At 40.4% G+C, this 22,288-nt stretch overlaps 1 protein-coding gene across 7 annotated transcripts in view; it reads right to left on the minus strand.

Annotated features, from left to right (window-relative positions):
- The window catches only part of HYCC1 (hyccin PI4KA lipid kinase complex subunit 1), a 51,055-nt gene extending 38,467 nt beyond the window's left edge, over positions 1-12,588 (minus strand). For 5 of the 7 annotated variants that reach the window (XM_074900410.1, XM_074900411.1, XM_074900407.1 and 2 more), the window contains exon 1: positions 12,507-12,588. The gene's annotated coding sequence lies outside the window, so the exon portion shown is untranslated. Of the gene's footprint in view, positions 1-8,001; positions 8,030-11,470; positions 11,555-12,506 lie in introns of those variants that run through there. The other 2 variants (XM_074900409.1, XM_074900408.1) reach the window with 2 other exon arrangements.
- Between the last annotated feature and the right edge of the window lie 9,700 nt (positions 12,589-22,288).

Raw genomic sequence — 22,288 nt, forward strand, 5'->3', positions numbered from 1 at the left:
TTACTGTAAAGAACGAAAGAGTACATTAACTAGACTGTAGAGAAACTATAAATGACTGTCTTATTGCAGTTGTTTCTTGTGCAAAGGATCCAGCACCACAGAATACTGAAGCTTTGCAGCCCAGAAACCAATACATAAATACTTGACATATTAAACTAAAACTCAGCATTCTACAACCTTTCAATTCTGTCAATAGGGAAAACCAAAACAAAACAAAAACCCACACAGACCTACAGTTGAGATTATAATGCCATTTACAATGCTGACAAATAGTCATGTGTATACATGACCCAGAATATTCATGATAAAAGTTTTCTGAAAAGTCTTGAGTGGAAAGTAGGATCCCTGTAAGCATAGGCTTTTGATTATTTTAATCCTGATCTTTGACTCCTGGCAATTATATTTGCTCAACTTAAGATTGGCAAACAACAATTACAAACCACCTTTGTACGCAACTAACCTTGTACTTGCCCTTTTCTAGCAAGGGGATAACTCAAGACAATGAAATGACTCACGCCAGGTAAGCAACTCACCAAGATAGAGATAGATTACACGTTGAGATATTCACTTGAATTTATACGAGCCATACTCAGTCAGATTTATACTGTTAAAGCAGTACAAAAGCAGCCCTAGCAGTACAGTGCCAAACTGAAGTAAGATGAAGTAACTTCCACGGCTTGAATTATTATTATTTTTTTTTAATCCTACTTTACTATTTCTTCCTTGCTGCCTTCTGCCATGCTGGTAACTGCAGTCAGTTAAAACTGATCACTTGTAAGCCAACTTATTCTGGCTATATCCCATACTCCAGCTTGCAGAAGCCCTACTCTCTTTCAAAATATTTCATTTGCAGTATAATCTCAAGTGTTAACTTTTCTACCATCTGTAATATACCAATAGTTACATTCATTATGTAAATGAAAAAAATAAAGAACTATTACTTTCCAAACAGTTTTTCTTAGCAGGTGAAATATACTTGCTTCCTCTTTTGTTTTACTCCATGCAAACATCTTATTACGTTTTTAAGAGCAGACAGATATAAACAGCCTAGCCTTAGACAAAATAAATGTAGTTGAAAAACCTTGTCTTAAAGTATGTTCTTAATTACTCTGGATTAATATAGCTAACAGTTTAACATACACAAAGAAAAATCAAGGTAATAACTATATGCATCATAAGGAAATAGAATTTAAAGTAACATTAAAATGAGTACAACCACAAGCTTAAACAGACATAACTGAAATGACAACAAGAAATGTGTAAAAGGGAACAGCGTGCTAATACTACACAAGTGACCTAATTCACATAGGTTTTCCAGTTTTTCTTTAGCCACAAAATACCACAGTATTAAAACAAAGGTGTCTTCTTCATGCTCTGATAAAAACAAACTAGAAAGCTTTAGAAATTTTGTGTTTTCTATGCATCAGCACTCCTGTAACTTCTGTCAAGAGCATCTACAAGCAGTCAATACTACAGTACATGACAGTGCTCTTACCACTTATATAAGGGAAAAGTGCTGCAGAAGTTATCCACCTACCAGAAATACTCTCTACAGAACCCTAAACAAGGCAAACACCATTCTCATGCACCCTAGTTTCCCTAAGCCAAATGTGCACTACATCCCTGTGAAGTCAGGCAGTTTCCCTCTCCCAAAGACAAATTTAAACTGGTGAAATAGAATAAACTATGCAGAGAGAATAATTATGTTGCAGTTCTCATTTCAGTGTTGCACCCAAGTCCTGAACCAGCCAATGGTCTCTTCAAGAGCACAGAGCGTTATTTTGCTAGCAGTGCAGTGACATCTAGTTGCTGGCCTCCTCAAACCTCAGTGCTACTACAGTATACCTGTACTAGCAGTTATTCATTTAATCTAGATGTTTGTGAAGTCTGCTGCAAGCTTATTTTAAAAACAAGTTTTCCTCTCTAAGTGAAAATTGCAAGTCAAGTTAAGAGTTTGTTCAGAATTTGCAGCTACATATCAAAGAGAAAGGTGTCAGGTAATTCAGCTGTTGGAAAGACTCTCAGTGTAAAGCATGCATAAGCAGATGCTGCACAACAGCTTGAGTATGACCTAAAAAGCATGTGGAGAATGGAGCAGAGGCTGTAGTTCACCTCTGAGCATCAACTGTTAAAGACACAGTTCCAACACCTTCTACCATTACAGCATGTAGTTTCAGCTAGAGCAAGCAGAGAAGCATTCATCTGACAAGCAGTTTAGCAGTGACTTAGTACAAAAAAGACTCAGCTCACAAAGTAGGGACAGGAGTCTGGAAGGTGAAGAGCCTGCTCATTTTTAATACTATTCACCTTCTACTTTCTAGTAGCAACATTAAGAATGTAACAAAATTTCCCAACTCCACTGGCTGAGAATGAGATTCTGCCTACTTCTAACCCCATTCGAAGTATCTGCACCTCTTATAATCTGAAAGGCAAAGATGCTTATCTGCAAGCCAGAAACTGCCTTTAGAAGATACTAACACAAGCCCCATGAAAAAGATATTTTGTAGCAGCTCTTGGGACTTCAACTGAATCTTCCTTCTGCCTCCACAAAATGCAGGGAGCTTCACAAACTGAGAATCAGATTGCAAAAGTTACAGGTGCTTCCGAAGTGACTTATTTGCCAAAAATTAATACAGTTAAAAGTTCTAAAAACTTTTTAAAATAGTATTACTAGCACAAAAAAAAACATTTAAAGATAATTGTCTGCTTTGAAATGATACCTTCCTTCACCATAGTCACACGTGTCCAGTTAAAACTTCCCTCTACAACCCAGACTCCTACTCCGCAAGCATTCGTGTTTTCATGTACCCACAAATATGAACAATCCTTTCAAAGCATTTTCGGTTGTAGCTAAGGAAGTCAAACACATTATACTTGAAACAAGCATGAACTCATGTTTTTGGCATAAATCCTGGGATAGGCCAACGATTTGGATGTCCCAGAAACAGACTCTAAAGAACTTAGTACACTCCAAGAATAACCATTATGGTGCGTTTACCCAGGGTAGATATACAATATAGTGTAATACCATCAGATGTGATCAAATACAATTTTAATGGAAGGGTCTGATTTTACTTTTACTCCAGAGCGTTTATTTTAAATGAGTGTTATGATACATCCTATCACCCTAACTCTACCAATGCAGCAGCATTAGCATAACTTAGTGTTTGCTATATATTGTCTCCAGTATACTATTCTACCATCTCCCCAAAGATCATGAGAGAAAAGCAGGAACCTTGCGATTGGGAATACACCACAGATTTTCTAGCAAAGAGAGATTTATGGTGGTCTATGGATACATGTTTTAGCAGCTCATTTTAACAGAAAAAAGCTAAATGAAGGTGCATTTTTTAGAGGAGGGGTACATCAATACTGAAAACAATCTTGGGATTTAGTTTGCTTTAAGTGGTTGGCAATTGCTCCCTGTTAAGTTACAGAATTGAAATGACTCATCAATACATGCTCATAATGCTGTGTTAAACAGCTTCAGGAAAAATATGCTCTATCTCTCCATAGCAGTTTTCTCATTCTTCCTCATCCCTGCCTGCCCCTCCCCCAAGCCTGTTATACAAGACTGGACATATTAATTTCAAAAACATTTCAGAGCACCTAAGAACAACTTTGTGTATCTTACATACTTTATAAGCAACAGAAAAACACGGCTTCTTTAACTAAAACTTTAAAAAAGTAACAGCAGAACCTACACTTCTCTCTCATTCAGAAAAGATAAAACCAACACATAAAACACTCTCTTGCCACATATAATTTGAATGCTGTAGTATAAAACGTGTGCAACTTGAAGTCTCAGACAATTTACTACTCTCTATGTCTTGCTCTGTATTGTAATTTTAAAAAAAAAAGTCCAATCCCCAAAGCATAATAATGACAAAGCAGAAAAACGGTGTTAATTGTCTTACATTGCAGGGTGTATTAATTTAGGTTGAATTCATATTCAATTAAAAACCTCAAGTAAAAATTTCCTACTTCATGAAAGCATCTAAAGCTCAGAATATTAATTATTCCAAGAAAGAAATATAAATCTAATTAAACTCAAGTTACACAGGTTCTAGAGGGACTCTTGTTTGAGGAACTCACATGCAGATTTTCAGGGTAAATGGTATCACAAAGTAATCTGCTGTTGTTCCAAAGCCATAACAGAAAGTTTCTAAATAATTTATATCAATATCACTTAGATAGCACAAAACAGTTTAAGATCAAAAATAGCAGAGCATGCATTCATTTTCTTTCCCTGTTTCTTTGCATTCTCATTAAACCCCAAGATGTCTTCTGCTCAAGACAGGCCTGATTTCTAAGTGCATTCTTCAAGACCTACATATCTAGCACTTCCAGACTAAGCAAGGGGTACTTCAATAGACAGTTACAAATTTAGAGCCCTGGTTTGGAGCACAGACTTCACTATTTAGAGCTCGACAAGTATATCTGTAGCCTAAAAACAAAATAGTCAAAGTTTGTTTCCAGAATAAGCTGAAGTCTATGAACTTGAAACTTCATTTAGTGTATTCTGCTTACAAGTGACAACGGAAAAGTCACTTGAACAGCAGATGCAGTCATGACAATACACGGAAATTGGTCCCTGACAACACATATATTTGGGACACAGTGGACTCAAATGAACCAGAGCTGAATGAAATCAATACAGCTTAACAAGCCTAGGAAGCAACATGTTATGTTTGTAAAAACTGTCGTATCCATAGGAAAGCAGAGTTGCAACGAACCAAGAACAAAGCAAGCTGTACCACTATGAGAGGAAAAAAAATATTATCTCATTGAACAGCCACTTTACAAACAGTATGACATTTGGGAGAGGGGCGGGGATTAATTCCACAACACAAAAAGATCATACAGCCGTCATTTTAAATCAGTAGACACATGTAAGAAACCTGTTGAAGGGTAAATGTGGCATCATTCGGTTCCTGTTTCATCACTCAGTTAACTTCTAATCACAGTTTTGCCAGTTCCTCTGTTTACTGTACAAGCAGAGACCTTCCAGGTGTTCCTTCTTCCCTTGACTTCAAGTATACCCACATCCAACTGCTGCTACTGAATTTATACAGGACTTATATTTTACCACACCAAAAAGCAGTTGTCAATAGTTAAGTTAGTTCTTGTCACTGTTTCACTGGATTGCTGCAACTCTGTGAACACAGGAGAACTATCATCCACTTTTTTGCCAGAATAGGACTAAACATCTAAGATACTTTTAAATACCAGTAAAATGGGAACGAATCAAAGATTTTCACTGCTCCCTTAAAGAATGAATGAATGAATGCAAAGGAACTGCACAGTTTAGAGATCTTTTCTTATTACGTTAAGTTTCAGGTGGAAAAATCCTTACCAGTACAGCTACAGCTTGCCACCAACAACAGTTTGGCATAAAACATCACTGCACAAATAACCATTACATTCTAGTAAGAACTCTTGGTAACCAGCGCAAATGCATATGCTTCAAACACTTAAATTTTAGCATAAGACAAAAGGAATGATATTGAAAATATGTATGCCAAACAAAAGTTATAAGGCAGCAAAAAAATTAAAAGTAGCTGATATTGCAAATCTACTCAGCCAAACTCTAACATGATGCAAAAGTGCTGGAAGAGTAGTTCTACTATATTTGCACACATTACTAGAAATTCAACAAAACTTCAACCAATTCTAGCTGAAACAACAGAATCCTGATCCATCAAGCAGTATCATCAAGTACACCACAAAACAGATGTTTCCTTTGTTGTGTTTCACTAAGTAACATGACAAATTTGATTGTCTTAAGTATAGTGTCTCATCACACCCCTGTGGTGAAAATACCCATCATTTACAGCACTGACACAAAATGCTGCCGAGAACACAGGGAGGGGGGGGGAAAAAAACTTGATTTTTTTTTTTTCCTCAGCTTTACAATTAAATGTAAATCACATTCTTTCAAGATCGGCAGGAATCAGTAAATATTATACCAGCACTGGCAAAGCTACAGAATGCATGCGTAAGCGGGTGTGCAGATTACTGTCAAAAGCCTCTCACCTGCTCCTCTGGCTGCTGCACTGGGAATTTAGTTCAAAGCAGGAAAAAAAAACTGCAGGAGCCTACTAGTCTTTCTAGATCTGACATATGGAGTCCATATAATTAGGAGCATGAGATGTGAGTGGAAAGACTACAGCTTATTGAGCCTAAAAGCTCTAACTGAGGAAAAGCAGTAGCATGTCCACAGCACGTGATGTGAAGCAGATAGGTATTCTGGCACAACCTAAACCAAGCCAGTAAGAGAGATATTATTTTAACTGAGAAGACAATAATAGGTTCAGCCAGATGTGCTACTAACCACAAACCGTAGGAGAATACTCAGAATTTAAACAGCAAAATCCAGTGTAAAGTTACTGCAAGGAATATAAAATTGTTGCTTTAACTCTAAGTACCAAGAGCCAAGGAATTCCCTAATATCACTCCTCCCCACGCTTTCAAAAACTTTTCATCAGCCTAACACAAAATATATGATATTGCAGTCTGGTTTTGCAACCAACTTCAACTCTGAAAGAGTAACACAATTTTCTTCAGTCAGCAAACATTGAGAAGGAGTGTTACTGGGGAAAAAAGTTTTCATTTTTGTACCTGAAGATCCTATAACCCACTTCCTCAGAGAGATGCTACTGTAATATATCCAGGATGTCTTACATGACAGACTGTTTGAAAATATCCACTGTATCCTAATTTTCAGAGATGGTGGCTGGCATTAAAAACCTGTTAGATGCATTTTTCTAAGATTTAATAGGTCCAACTTAATGCTTTTACACATATTGGAGTATTTTCCTTTAATACTGTAGGATTAAAAAGACTTAAACACACAAAACAATTTTCTTTACATATGAGATGAGGATTCAAGTACATGAAGACAACGCACAAAGCTACAGTACAGCCTTGTCCATTAACTAGACACTCATGAAGACCTTATGTTATCCAGCACTAGCTTCCGAATACTCATGACTGCTAGACAGCTTAATTATTAAGTATTAGACTTAATTCTCTACCACCTATTTAAAGCATAACAGACTTCTTCCCCCCTTTCTAAAAAAAAAATTGCAATAAAATATAGTAACAGTACTGAATCATGGTGTTTAGTATTAACAAAAATACTAAAGTTGTATGCACTATTCATCAGGCTGAAGTTAATGTCTTGCTGAAGCATAAATATTTATCCAGTGCAAACAGCAGGAAACCTTAGGAGACAGCATGGCTTTAAGCACCAAAGTGAGTTAATTAGTATCCAGTGCAGTTTCAGAGCACCTTATGCTATTTTTAATTAAAGGTTAGCCTCCGAATAGAAAACAGTAACAAAACTGTAAAGAGTATCTTATCTCTTACCCAAGAGAGCCATCTTTAATAGCTATCAAAAGCGTTCAAAATATGCAGTTTCTGTCACTAAGTCAGAATGAGAGATCTCTTATGTCAATCAGGATGGACTACAAATACTTAGCAACTTTTGCATCAGCAATAGGTGTGTTTTACTACTCAGTTGGTATTGCTTTTACCTAAATTTATTTGTTATGCTTTGATTGCTGCACAGCATTTCATATCATCAGAAGTTAGAGATAGAAGAACACATCCATCTGTTTTGGAGTGATAATCCATTTCCAGTCTTCCTTTCAATAATCAGATGATTCTTCAGCAATGCTGGCCATTTAAAATAAGCTAAGAAATGTTTTCATGCACACCCTCGCTCTTCATGGCATTCTCCATACAGAAGAGTGATGATGATTAAGTATCTGTCTAAATTCCACATGCTTTATTGATTCCAGTTCTAGTAAATAATACTCCTGGTAACAACTGTTTATCGAACCCACTTGCATTACATTTGTACGCTATTTAGCAGATACACTGAAGCCTTATAAACAGAGCCCTTAATTCATCACACAAACAAATACACCAACATACTCCCATTTCTGGCACGGCAATGACAAGAAAGGATCGCATTCACACAATTTCAGTACTCACTTGGGCTGTAAGTTATACTGCTTTCATTCACTACCTTCCCAGTTGTTCCCAGAGCATGCAAGTTCATGTGGGGATGAGTCTAAAGAAATCACTGTAAATAACAGTTGCCCTCCCAGACTAAGCCGACATTCTATTTTTATTCAGCTGGTATTGAACATGGTCCTAATTAGGACAAAGGCTTCACAACAGTTTCACCAAAAGTACAAGGAAACACTTTATATCCTGCATTATTTTTAGATGTGCTATAAATTGAGAACTATTACAGTTGTTGGATCTTTCAGATGTTGTTGTTGTGGAGTTTTTTTTAAATCTAATCCATGAGTATTGGAGTTTTCATGCTAACAAAGTTCCAGCACAAATTCTGATAGAAACCTCATGATTTACTTAAACAAATGCAGAAGCATTTCACCCCTTAACCTCATGGAAAACTTTTTAACTTTCACCACCATATTCAAATAACTTCAAACATTTTTAAGTGTCAGCCTATAAAGAAAATCTTGAGAGCATACGGAGGTTCTTCACCTTAAAAGTGTGTGCACATACTTATACATTATAGAGTATACAGAAGATTCTGATCAATGCAGAAGCTAATAAAACATTTTAATGGCATGCAGAGCTTGAGCAGCCTGGAAACTTCAAACATGGCCTTGCAGCAATTGCTATACATTCAAAACATTTTCATATTTTAGTGCTCCTTGTCTTTAATGTCACTGATCTGACAAATTTAAGTCCTTATCCTGACACCACTTTATTATTGTCTTCCAAGATTACCTCAAGAAGCATTTCAAATAAATTAATCCAGTCTAAGTTCCTAATTACTGATGCTAATATAAAAATGTTTTGATTCCAATACATTCTCCACTCCTAAATGTGTATTCAATATGCCATCATTTCAATTCTGGTAACTGAGGGCAGTGAACTGCTATAGGGGCCCTTTTTTCTGGAAAAGAAAGAAAATATAGATTTAAAAAAAAGATATCATGCCTACAATTCTAATTAAGGCGGGAGGTTTTTTATACTTGCATAATTAAACAGCACAGCATTGACAAACCAAAAACTGTCATTTTGTTGAGCAGGAAAACTATCAGATTCCAGTAAAACAATAAATATTTTCAGGTACATCCTACCAAGTACAAAGCAACACACTGAAAAACGCTGCATATAAAACGCAGGTTTTAAGCACATCATATTTTGATAATACCATGGAAGAAGTCTTAGAGATTACACAGAGCCGCCACTTCAGTCACCGAGCTATTACACCTCAGAAAATAAATAGAAATTTGCAGACTTCAGTTTTTCCAAAGCATAAGAGGTTCAGACTCTAGTTTTCCTAACTTCAAAGAAGACACACAGTGAAGGTCATATCATCAGGCTTCTCGTTTCTTACACAGCATGACAGGATATCCTGCTTAAACTTCATGCATATTGCTCCTGGAAGACTGAGTGCTTGGTAACTGGTGATGCTGCAAGTAACACACAAGTGCAGTGATTCATAGGCATGATCTCCAGTTACACTAACAAAACTACCAGCACAAACCCTATGGCAGACTTAAGCATAAGCTTCGTATCCCACCTTGTGTTTGCAAGGGAGGAAGCATGCCAGGTTACACAGAGAGTGCATTTGCCTAAGTGAAGGCTTGGGAATGAAACCTGACCTGGTGATCCACCTAATGGATTTAAGTCTAAGCTGTTCCCGATATAGGCTTTGTATGCTTGTGGCATGCCCAGGCGAACTTTCTTTAGAGTCCAAGTGCTACTGCATTTTAATATTCTCATCAACATGAACATTTGAGCCTCATGAAAGTTTCATTTGAAAGCCTCAAACATAAAGAGTACTCCACAGGCTCTTAGTCCCAAAGGAAAGCCTGGGAACTGTGACTTTTACAAATCATGTAGATTTCTCAAACTATGCATCTTCCACACAACCTGAAACAAAATGGTGTCACATCAGGCCATTAAAAGTATGTTTATTTTCTAATCCAAATAGCCAGACATTGGTCAACATTTGATAACTAACAATATAAGTCTCCAGAATGAAGGAGGTGATTTTCACATTGCATGTGCGAAAGTCAGTGACAAGAGAGAACCTAACATCTACCTTAAGGCAGAATTTAATGAAAATATATTTCCTCACGTGAGCATATAGAAAAGATTCAAGACAGTGGAGTTTTACACTAACACATACAAAGAATTTAACTCAGTGACTTACTATTAGGTTTGATACAGTCATAACATGCGGCAGTAAATGGGCTCTTCTCTCAACTTCGGGCCAGCTTCATTGTGCTAAGTAAAATATAGATGACACATACCATTTGTAGTGCCTAGCCTTGCAATATCTCACGCACATGCTTGTTTGTGATACAAGTCCTTGCAAAATTAGAATCCAAGTGACTTAACTACCCAGCTATGCCTGTGAACATGTCTACCGCAGACTCTCAAGTGAAAGAAAACCTTCCCAATTCAGGAGACTATGGCAGAAGTTCAATGCGATTCTGCCTGTGAAAGCCTTTCTCCTTGTAAGAAGCATTCTGAATAGATTTAACTTGCACTTTTAGAACTGCTCAACACTGAAAGTGAATTGCTACAATTAATAAATCATCCAAAGCAATACTGAACTTCCTCAAAACTGTCACCCCTCTGATAAAAGGCCTGTTAAAAGTACCTCATCTCGCAAAGAGATTATCACAGAAGAGAACCAGCCGAGTTTTGCATTTCAAAAGTAGTATTTTCATACTGTCTTCTTACTCTGGAAGAAAAAAATATGTCCAAGAACAGTGCCAGATGGATCTAAAACTCACCTTCAAAGTACATTACTCTTACCAGAAGTATTTCACCAATGACAGTAAAATAGATTGGAAGCTAATTTGACCAAGGTTTACACCACCACTTACTTTTCACAACATAAAAGAACTTGTTGCAAGGTGGAGAGGGCAACAAAAGCAAGGCACTGGCATAGAGGAAGGCATTCTGTGGAAAGCACAAACTTGTGAGAAGACACTAGAGCATCTAGCTGCGTTATTGAAAGGAAAAACTGCAGAAACGTCTTTCAGACGCAATGAAAAGCAATCGCCATCATCACTCTACACTTTGCTAAAGAGAACTGCTTTTTGCTTCTTTGCAGCGTCATTTATTCAAGTTGCCTTTAAAAAGAAAACCTAATATCCAAACCTGAATTTGCAGCTAACAAGTCTAACAGCAATCACATAAAAAAAAAAAAACCTTTAAAACTTTTATATTTTATTCTTCTGTAGTCATCCTCTCGCGCACTAGCAGTGTATATTAAACACTATGAAAGATCAACGCTAACAAGACTTAATAATCTTCGAGTACACAAATCTTTTTCTTGTGAGCGTAAGACTTTTTCGGGACAGAGGTAGAATTCAGTTGGACAGGAAACAGACGTGTTGGCTTTCAGGATCACAGGGAACAAGAACAAGTCCACGAGCATTACCTCGGCTGTTACCATTACCTTTAAAACACAAAGCACGTGGGAAGTTCCTTCACTTTAACGTGCGTGAAGTTAAATAACGAAGCCTACACCGGCACACCCCCCCGCAGTCTGCGGCACTTCCTACTTGCAAACCTCAACCGCAAACTCTCGGCAATTATAACTGTTGCTGCCACCTCTCGCATCCCTACCCGCGGACACCGAAGTCAACGCGGCAGGAAAAAAAAAAAAGACCTAGAGAAGAGATGGGTTAGAACGAACGTATTTCCCAGCGCGCCACTAAACTACGTCCCAAATCCTCCCGCGAGCAGGCACACGCGCCCCAGGAGCGGGCAGTCTGCTGCTAGGCACCGCGCTGCCTGCCCCTGCTCCGGGAGACGGGCGGGAGCAGCTCCTTTGTCTCGCCCGCAGCCGGCCGCCCGCACCCCCGGCCGCCTTCTCCAGGCGACACAAGTAACGGCTGCCCCGCCAGCCCCGGCCAGGCCGCCGCTCCCCCCCAGCTCTGCCCGCCCGACCGCCGCCTGGGAGCCGAGCGAGAGGCTGGGCGCGGGAGGACCCCGGCAAGCGGCCAGAGGCGGCCGGGATGCCGGCAGAGCCCCGGGGGGGGGCCCGCGAAAGTGGGGAGGCTAAAGCCGCTCCCTGGAGCGCCGCCCGGCGCCGCACCAGGGGCTGAGACAGGCTCCCCCGGCAGGGCGGGAGGGGGTCGGCCGAGCCCGTCACGGGCCGCCCGTCACTGCCCCCCCGCCCCGCCCCTCCGCCGCCCCCGGGCACCGGCTCCGCCACGGCAACTCCGCCGCCCCCTCCCTCCCTCCCCCCCCGGCGCCCTTCGCCCACCGCCGCGCGTAAGCCCGCCGGGCAACGGCTGCCCCAGGGCGGGGCGGGGCGGGGGACCCCGCCGCCGAGCCGGCGGGCAGGACCCACCCGGCACCCCAGGGGCTCTCTTCAGCCGGCCGTTAGTTGCCCAACGGCCGCAACCGTCCCGCCGGCGCGGAGGGCTGCCCCAGCCTCGCGCGGGAAAAAGTTCGCTCCGCGGAGAGCGGCCGCTCCTCAGACTCACCCCTCCCGCCCGGCGGCTCCTCCGCCGCCCCGGCCGCTCGCGGACTTACTCGCCCGCCGGGAGCGACAGCGGCGAGGGCGGGCAGCGACGGGCTGGCACCGCCCGACCCCGCCGCTGCCTGGCGGCGGCCTCGACCAATAGGCAAGCGAAGCGCGGTCACGCCAGCCAATAGAGCGGCAGAGCGGACCGTGCGGGCGCCCGCGCCCTCCTCTCCCCCAATGGGTGGTGCTGCCCCGCTCTGAGGGCGGGCGGCGGCGCTGGGCGGGCGGGCGGCGGCCACCGGTCTGTGAGGGCGCCCCGGGAGGAGGGGAGGGGGGCGAGGGGGCACCGCCGCGTCCCGCCGCCGCAGGCCCGGAAACGCCAGAGGCGGCGGCAGCCCCGGGGGTGGGGGGGAGAGAAGTCATTGTTCCCCCGCCGGGGCTGAATCGGGAGCGTGACTCCAGCGCCGGGCAGCAGCCAGCCCCGCCGCGGGGGAAGCTGAGGCGGGGCCGGGGAGGGTCGTGCCCTGGTGGGAGATGCTGCCTCCGGGGCAGCGGGAAGCGGCCGCTCTCGAAACTGCCCTGCGAGCGCTGGTGGGAGCCGTCACACAGAACAAAACACGCAGCGGCAGCGCTTGGGATGGGTCTGAGGCAGGCGGCACCAGATGCGTGTGCGATACCGCTGTCCGAAAACACACGCGCCGCCCCCCCACCCCCCCGCTACCACCGCTTAGAAATGAAAATAGAGCTGGCGATACGCTCACTAATGAGACTGTAAAGCAAAATAGTCTTTAACTTCCCCAGCCCTAACAAAGAGACGATTATACTGGCCGACGGCTCCGCAAGAGACGTTTCCAGGCACCTTCGTGAGAATCATTTAATGCCTCTTAATTTTTATCAGGCGTGTCTTTATTATCGTTTAGATACTGGATTCTTATCAGCCTTCCCAAAGTGGAGCAAATGTGGGCAAGTCTCATTCCACAGCAATCTAAGGCCTTTTTCAATTACAAGTACTCTTTTTTGCAGGTTTGTTTTTTTTTTTTTTCCCACTGACTTCATCCTTGGATTGCTCTGAAGAATGATCTTGAAATAAAACCGAACACTGCATTATCAGCCACTTTTTGTTTTAATTAAAGTTCAGTTTATGTTTTTTGTTACAACCAGAGTTTCTCTGCAAGTATGCTTTGAGGATTAAATTTTGATCCTCAGAAGCACGTGCTTATAGTAATCTTCAGGATTAAGATTAAATTAATCAGTAATCTAATTGCTGTGTGGTGAAACCGAGGCAAAGAGATTGTGATTTGGTCAGTGTCAAATACCATGTAATGACAGAGTCCGAATTAGCTCCACCAACAGTGTCACAAAGCATTGTCCCCTACAATCATTAATGTAAAAGCCATACTCATCTATGCCTCACCAGTCTTAATTCTCTAAATGACTCTGTACAAGTAGATCATGTGTTCACACGCAAGTTTATTGACTTCCCTGGAGCCTAGAACCCAAGAAAAGTGCAGGTTCCATGTATTTCTTCAAGATTTCCTGGCCATCCTATCTATGTACTTATCAGTATCTTTCTTTCTGAGCTGTATGTAGACTTGTGCATTCATTTCCATAGGTATCTAGTATAACACTTTATTGACAACAAAATGTCTGTGTTATTTTCAATTATCTTTTATAATACAAATCATAATACATAAAACCTGCTTTTAGAATATAAATGTCTTTCTTACTAAGTCATTTGTCTTTAGAATACTCCCACTGTGTCATGGTCTAAATTCATTCTGGCATCAGTTTCTATGACACTGGATAAAAGAGGTCTGTTTTCCCGAAAAGAAAGATGATATTAGTTCCAACAAAGGTGTAAAAGAGCTTCATTATTTTACTAAGATTGAGACAATTAAATGCCATAATCTGAAGAACAACCAAATGGAACTTTATGAGTGAGATAATAAATTTCTATCTTAGAAAGAATATACATCTGAATCACAGCCAGAATACTTAATAGTTTTGGGTTTTAAGCTCTTTAACTGAGTTTCTCTGCATTTCCACCACTCTACCAATAACAGTGCAGGCATTAAGCAGCTCCCATCACAATGTCTTTCCCACCTGTTGCCTGTATGTATTCCTGAGACCCTTCTGGTTTTTGTGACCCAACAGTTACACAAAACACCAAATCAATTCAGTCTGAAGAGAACCAAGCAGAAAAAAACCAAGTTTTTTAAACACAATTCTGTTCCCTGAGCTGGTTTACTGCTCAGTCCTACAGTTCTGAGAGCAGCATGGACCAAAGGACAAGCAATGGCAGCAAAGATAGAAGCAGCGCGGGAGAAGTTTGTTAGCCTGATCCTCGGAACCAATGTACACGTAGTGTCAGGAGGGAGACTGGGTACTGATGCGGCTTGTGGCACAGATGACATACTAAGTGACCCTGATAATTGCAAAGAGATGTCCTGAGATCACACTGTCATTAATTTTACTGTTATTGATGTGTTATGACTCTTAACAATTAGCAAAATAAATTAATCATCCACGAAAAACAGGCAGGCAAATTCACATGCAGCACATGGCATATATTAATAGTTCTGCATCGTCAGGTCACATTATCAAAAGAAAATAGTTCACCTTATATTACTTCCACAAATTTTAATAACTCCTGGATTTTTTTAGTGTTTAGGGCATTCTCACTACATTAGCCTTAAATACTCTAAATGCACTAAACCATATACAATACATTTTCTTTTGACTGCGTTTATATTTCTGTGCATAGATCTGCACATCACTTACTGCCTTTTAGTCTTGTGTTTATGACGGGTTTTTTGCCATTAGCAATCCATTTCAAATTGCCCTCTAAGAGAAGGGCTACAAAGAATCAGAACTTTTGTTCCATTTCCCCAGTACTCAGGACTGCTCAGTGTTGTTTCAGAAACAGTGTTCCAGGAATAAGTTTCCTCTGGATTTCATAAAGTGTTCTCATTACTCAGGAACACAATTTAGAACCTATAGCTTCTGCCTGCTTCATTATTTTTGGTCTGTGACTTTTCATTTTAAGTTGTTATATTTAGATTGGGAACTATAATGGAGTCGTAAGCTTCTTTAAAAACAGAATTCCTTGATAAATAAATACTTAACAACTGTAATCTGTCATATGACCACATTCTTAAAGCTCAATTCAACACAGTCCATTTTTAAAAGATAGTACATCTGGACCCTGGGAAAAAATAGCAGTTATTTCTAGTCATCTGATCTCATACCAAATCTACACCGAGAAGGCCACTGTTTAGGGAAAGAGAACTCCAGAAGTGACATCTTGCTGGTTCTCTGTCCCAGTGCCAGCTCAGGCCAGGCAGGTTGTGACCGTAACAACTGCACAGGTTGCTCAATGGATGGCAGCACCATTGCGGAGCAGGCCTTCTGTTTCAGTTAGGATGGAGTAATGCTCGCTGCAGAATTGAGAGTGGTCCGTAGTCTTGATTAGAAATTCAGTTAACATTTTCAAAGATGCCCAGAACTCACACTGGTCTCCTACAGAGCCTTTGATAACTCCACTAATTGGGACTACGATGAAGCATCGAGTCATCCTTCAAGTCAGCAGAGTTCCAAGAGCTTTGTATCAAATGCAGAGGGCTCTGGAGACCCCTAGTCTGACAGCCTCCATCAAAACCTTCTCAGTAACCAAAGCATGTAAAAAGTCAGGGAAAAAAAGTAAGAAATTCATGCTGGCGTAGGAACAAAAAAAGGATATTCTGAAATTTCCTTTCAAATAGAAATAAGTTTTGCACTTTGTGCAAAACCATGAATTCTGCAATTTTTATTTTGGGAGCTCTGAAACAAAAGACACATATTGTGACAGTGTCAGATGTTTAGCTTTGAGTTATGGTTTTCCTCTTAATATTCTAGTTTCAACTATGAATAAGATATTTTGATAACTTTCTCTTGAAAACGTAAATGAAAGTGATGTCTTCCTAGCGGAAGTTACATTTTATCAAATCCATGTTTTGACAAAAAATGGCTCCAGCTGAAATCTCTTTACCACATCTTCCAGCAAAGTGAAAAATCACTAACATCTGATTGACTCTGAAACACTGAAGATCTCAGTCTCAAATTTCTATCACAAAATGCTTAAAAGGAAAATGTTCAAGAAAGAAGGCCTCTATAAACATCTTGTTAGTCAACTCATTGAATAAGTCCTTCCAAGAGAACTTCAAATTAAAAACCCATACATTGGCATAGAACTATAAAACCCCCATTTACTTCACAATTTATGATATTTTTTATTTACTCTAAATAAAGATAGCTGTTATCTTACGCTTTTTACTGACCTGGAGTTCTCCTGGCAACCCGGCATTCTCCTTAGGACTCCTTTCTTAGTTTTGCTTTGCAAAACTTACACACAAGCATGACACTACTAAGCCTTGATTTGTTAATATTGCAAAGAAATATTTATTACAAAAACACTGCAATGAAATTAAAACCAAAATAGTTGATTTATTCTACTAGTCAAAGGCTTTCCAAAAGTTTAAATTCATGGAATTCAAATCTAAAACTAAGTTTGACTTGCTGTTGAAGCCCAGTTCCCTAAAGTAATTTTTTTTGCACTAAAGGATGTTGCTTACAACACTATGAAATAAAAATGTAATAGCTCCTGATTTTGATTAAATTTTAAGGTGACGCTACTGTGAGGATTTGATAGCAGAAGCAGCTCTTTTTTACTGTACCACTAATGTAAGGCAAAATTTAAAAACCACAGCAACCAAGTCATAATAAACATAAATAATGCATAAACTATCCTTACTACAAGGTCTAGGAAATCCATTACTTCTTCCTCACACTTTAAAAGGAGAGGTTAAAAGCACATATGTAGGTTGGTAAGCACAGCAGTTCACAAGATTAATTGAGTGGACAGACACAAGCATTGCATCAAAGCAATGTCATTCAGAATCTGAGAAACAAGCCCTCGAGGTAAAGGAAGGGAGGAGAACTATGTGGAGATTCCTCTTATAATAAGTACAACCAAATACACAACCCCATGAGAGAAATGAGAGCAGAAGAGACTGTATTTAGGAGGGGGAAGCTGGAAGAAGGTAGCAAAAATCCACCACAGCACATCCTGGGAGTCCTGCAGCACCTTCCCCCTACACCTCTACAGTCCTCCCTGCTTGGTGAAGTACCAAAACAAGTGCTGTTAATTGACAGGCCTTTTATGCAACATCCCTACATTGGTATTAGCAGCTCAGTTAAAGTATCAGAGCTATTTTATTTATCACAGCTGAGCTGGGTTTCCTCTTCCTAACCACAACTGCTTGTTGGTGCCTGACTAGGGGTTCCTCCTTGCAGTATAAACAAGGAAGAGTAGGGAGGGCTGGGGGGGATGCTGTGAAAGTAAGAGGGAAAAAGATGAGGAAAAAAATTATGCAAGGCAATCCAAGGATTTTTACATTTTCATGGTTCTTCAGATGCTCACTAATTGTTATTCCTACTGAAAATTCATCTCTCAGCCCTTGTGTGCCTGGGTATGTTGACAGTATTTTGAGCATGTGTATTGTCTTGCTGCTGGACTACAGAAAATGAAGAGCTCAGTTTACAAGGGCTATTAGACACTCTGACCAGCCCAAGAGCTGCATATTCTTCTCAGGAGATGTTTACATTCATGAGTTGTCTCTCAGTGAGCAAACCAACGCCTGTCTCCCCCATGAGAAGCCCTGTCCCCTGAGTCAGGGGCCGCTCTGCAGCCCGAATGATGTGTATGAGGCTGCACAACCCAACCGTGCTCACCACTTCCTCCCTTGGCATGTGATTAGCTGATGAAGAGGGTGCAGTTGGGCTCAGAGCTACCAGCTGACATTTCATTACTGCTTACTCTTGGGTCATGCTTGTCAGCTTTTCCTTTGAATCACGAGAGCTAGAAGCACATGCACACACTTTTATAATGGAAGCCCTCCCTTCTGATGTAATCCCATTAGCCCCAAAACCCAAGTCTAGATCCAAGTCTACAAAGTGCACGTGTCTTCTGCTAGCCCAGAGGAGAAGCTTGATGTCCTGCTTGGACACACTGACGCTCGGCCTGTGTTAGTAAGCCCTTAGCACATATACTGTGCTTGGCTCCATACAGAACCAGTGGAAGCAGCCCTGAAAACCAGCATCAAGTGTGTCAGTACAGCAACATCTTTTTGATCTGACCCAACTAAACTGCCATGGCTCCGTCTGACTCCCAGCTGTAGTTCTTTCAGTGTACAAGAACCAGCACTGGTCTGAAGACTCCACATTTCAGGCAATTCCCCCAGGGAAAGTTAAGGTTTCAGCTACATAACTAAGTTTCATAAACCTGAGAGAGGATAATGTTTATCTTAAAGCAGATAGGGTGACAAATTACACCTAAGGGCTAAACTGCATGGGAAACAGAAGGTAGGCATTAGGAAGTCTTGCTCTAACTGTACAGATAGCACTGCAACTGGAGCAGATCACTGGAAGAAATTGTGGAATTACCACCAGTTCAGGTTTTTAAGAACAGTTTATGTATGTTTGACCCTGCTTTAAGACAGGTATAGAGAACTGAGTGATATCTCTTCATGATTATCTTCTGGTCTTCTGGGCTTTTATCAGCCATGCTTACTCTCCTCTCAAAGTAATGGGTTACAGACTGAATATTTTAAGACTTAAGTGAAATGCAGAGTGCTAAATTACAGTGTTATGAAATGCTTTTAGAATAAGTATGGGAACAGTGTTAATGGGAACATAGATATTCTTAAATAGGTATATATGTGTAACAAAAAACCCTCACATATTTGAAGTAAAATCCAAAGCAAACACGAGGTAGGTAGTTATCTTTGTTACCTTTTCTGACAGATGATAGCTAAGTTTGTCTCCATCTTTTGTAGTTGGTAGCTATATCGTCCTAGTTCTTAAATATGGGTTTTTTTACAGCTTGTTTTCATTACTAACTTTGATAATAAAGCACACTAAATTTCCTGAGGATAGACATGCTTTTTATCCTCAGTTCTATACTACTTTGACAGTGCCCAAATGAGATTATAATTTATAAACAAGTACATTCTTCACACCCCTCTCATTACCCCATTGATAGAATTTTATTACCCCATTAATAGAATTTTATGGGGCTATTTTATCTTAGATGGTTTTGCATACTCAGAACAGCCAGACAGATATCTGTTCTTGCTCTGTCAAGAGCATCAGCTGCTTTGTTTTGATTAAATACTTTATTTTTCTGCCAGCAGAGAGCCTTTCCACTTGGTCAAGGACAAAATTGCAGCCAACAGGTTTTTTTAAGAATGTGAACAATACAAAAAATCTTGCCAGTAAGACTCGCTTTCCTCTTAGTGTGAGAGGTCACAGATTTGGTACTATCCTTTGGCCATTTTCCATAGAATTTTTAATGTTGATTGCAGAGACTTGCTTCAGTCTCAAAGACTGGACTAAGGAGGAGAAGCAGACTCTTTAGTGCCATTAGTGCTCTGCTTTCTTGCTGTTTACTGCCCCAAAGCCTGACATTTTAAAGAAAAAAGCCTTATTATTCACAGGGCTATTACTCAGACAAAAAGAACATTCAAATTATGGACTTATTATTTGATATAGCTGCACCCTGTTATTTTTACAAAGTCACATTTCAGTTCAGCAGCTTTCTTGCTTTACTTGGCTCAACTTGTGGTCTACTTTATCTGATGACATCTTAATGTGCTAGCATTCTGTCATGAAGAACACAGGTGTAGCACTGACTGAAACTAAAAAGGGACATACACACTAGATACGTATCACATATTCAATCAAACTGTCGGGAATTCCAAGGTGGGAAAAGGTGTCTGATTTTTTTTTTCTAAGCCTAAATTTTCTGATCTTGCCTGAGAAACTCAGACCAGTTGCTTAACAATAGCTTAACATATTTTCAACATGTTTTCCAAATTCTTTTGTAGATGTTTATGTTGCAACCTTGCAGCCCTTGTCCATGTAAAACTGCCAGTGACTGACTTGTTTCCTGCCTTTTCTGGAGATTTGTTCTCTGTTTGAGAGATTAAAAGCATACCTACTAATAACATAGGGTTGTGGATTTACTCATCACTCAATAACCATCACTCAGGCAGCTATGAACCTTAAAAGTGACTGGATGCTGATGGGTGTGGAGAGATTAATTCTTGGTAAAAATGAAGTAGGAGGATTTGGGTTTTCCTTTGGAGAAATTACTTGTAAAGAGGCTTGGGGTGTGGAGGGAAAGTGTAACAGGAAGGATGTGATGGCTTTGAGCAAGGGGTGTCATATAAATGAAACTATATTGTTGGGGGAAAAAAAAAAAAAAAAAGCGGTTGACAAACTGAGTATTGCACATGCATGTGTCCCCATAAACATATCTATATTTATGACCACCTTCAGAGCACATAGACACCATTGCCATGGACCACAGCCCTGTGTGACCTGACTGGCAACTGTGTTTTAATAGTCACTATGTTTTTCAAAGCATGATAGAAATGAAAGGCTCTCTATAAATGCTAAGCATTGAGAGAACTACCTTGTTTTGACAGAAACAAAGTGTATTACAACAAACCTTTTTTTCCTGCCTTGGCACAGGTCTCATCACCAGTATCCCCATCAGTATTCTCCATTGTCACGATGACACCTACTGGAGGGGATAGGGTTGAACACAGATTTCTCTGTCCAAGTGTTAATGCTTCTAAACATCGGCAGGGTTGGTGCAAATTCACACACCGAGAACTATTACAGTATTGAAATGTGTGGAAAGCAACATGTCTAGATATTTTAAATTGTAACTCCCTCAAGAGATACATGATAAAAAAGGATTAGAGGAAATTATTCAAACCTCATCTAATATGTGTAAATAAAAATGGCCCAGCCAGATAATTTTGAATTATTACATGAAAAGGAAATAAGCTTGGTAAATATCTCTTGAAAGATACAAATAGGCATTAACTTTAGAAGACTATACATTATTGTGGCCCTCCAAATATATGTAAATCTGAAACATAGGTTTGCTAAAACAGATGAGATATTGAAATCAGTTACACAAAAGAGTATAAATTGGAAAGAAAATATATGCAATGCTTTACATGTAAGGTTTTTCGTTTTCTCCACAATAAAAATACCATATGTTTTCATGGAAAAGTAATGTATAGTCTTGCTACATTTTTGCTTCATATCTGCAAATGCAAATAGATTTTCCCAATAGCTGAAAAGAATAATTGAGTATGAATATGTTTTCTGAAGCATCACATCTAATTTCTTTTGTTGGAAATGAGTTTCTGCAATTTGTTCAAATGAAACTGGAGTTGCCAACCATTCAAAATGATTTCTTAAAATAAAATTTTGCAGGGAAGTACATGTGTTTCGCTTTAAGCCTATTCATCACTGCTAGATTATGGCTGCACCTCGGCAGCCTCCTCCCAGCCTGAGGAGGTCCACTGCCTGTACGAGGGATGGCATGTGCCAAGTTTATTGTCCTCTTGTTCACTCTGCTCCTTTTCAATGGAAAGGAGCAGAAAATAATGATGTGGGGCAAATGCCATGTGCTAGCAGGTGATATCTGCAGGCTCAGTCTGTGTCTGGGAGGAAGAGGGCGCATGTGGATTCTAGCTGTTGCTCCTGAATAAGTTTATAGAATTTCCCAGGAAAGAAGTGCACACACCGATCTCGTGTCCCACTCAGATGACGGTGACAAGTGACTTAGACTCAGAAATCCCCAACAGATTGGACAACAGTGAGACAAGTCTCTGAGTCCAGACATTTATTAATTTCCTACCATATACTAATTTGATACACGATAATTGACTAAGTATATGATGG

The sequence above is a fragment of the Athene noctua genome, chromosome 2, assembly GCF_965140245.1.
Source record: "Athene noctua chromosome 2, bAthNoc1.hap1.1, whole genome shotgun sequence".
NCBI classification, from domain to species: Eukaryota; Metazoa; Chordata; class Aves; order Strigiformes; family Strigidae; genus Athene; species Athene noctua.